The sequence below is a fragment of the Arachis ipaensis genome, chromosome B06, assembly GCF_000816755.2.
Source record: "Arachis ipaensis cultivar K30076 chromosome B06, Araip1.1, whole genome shotgun sequence".
Lineage (NCBI taxonomy): Eukaryota > Viridiplantae > Streptophyta > Magnoliopsida > Fabales > Fabaceae > Arachis > Arachis ipaensis.
In genome coordinates, this window is record NC_029790.2 from 5,298,549 (window position 1) to 5,299,082 (window position 534).

Below are 534 nucleotides of genomic sequence, written 5' to 3' on the forward strand. Positions count from 1 at the left end.
TTAATATAGGCTTAGGATGTGAATTTGCATGAGAATGAGAGTTCGATTAAGCTCATGTCTCTTCTTATAGTGGGGTTTACAACTGCAATCCTGAATAGTTTTGACATCTCACTTTATCCTTTGAAGTTCAGAATGATTGGCATCCATAAGAACTCAGAATTCAGAAAGTGTTATTGATTCTCCTAGTTTAGTATGTTGATTCTTGAACACAGCTACTTTATGAGTCTTGGCCGTGACCCTAAGCATGTTGTTTTTCAGTATTACCACCGGATACATAAATGCCACAGACACATAACTGGGTGAACCTTTTCAGATTGTGACTCAGCTTTGCTAGAGTCCCCAGTTAGAGGTGCCCAGAGTTCTTAAGCACACTCGGCTTACTTTGGACCACGACTTTAACCGCTCAGTCTCAAGCTTTTCACTTGACACCTTCACGCCACAAGCACATGGTTAAGGACAGCTTGATTTAGCCGCTTAGGCTAGGATTTTATTCCTTTGGGCCCTCCTATCCATTAATGCTCAAAGCCTTGGATC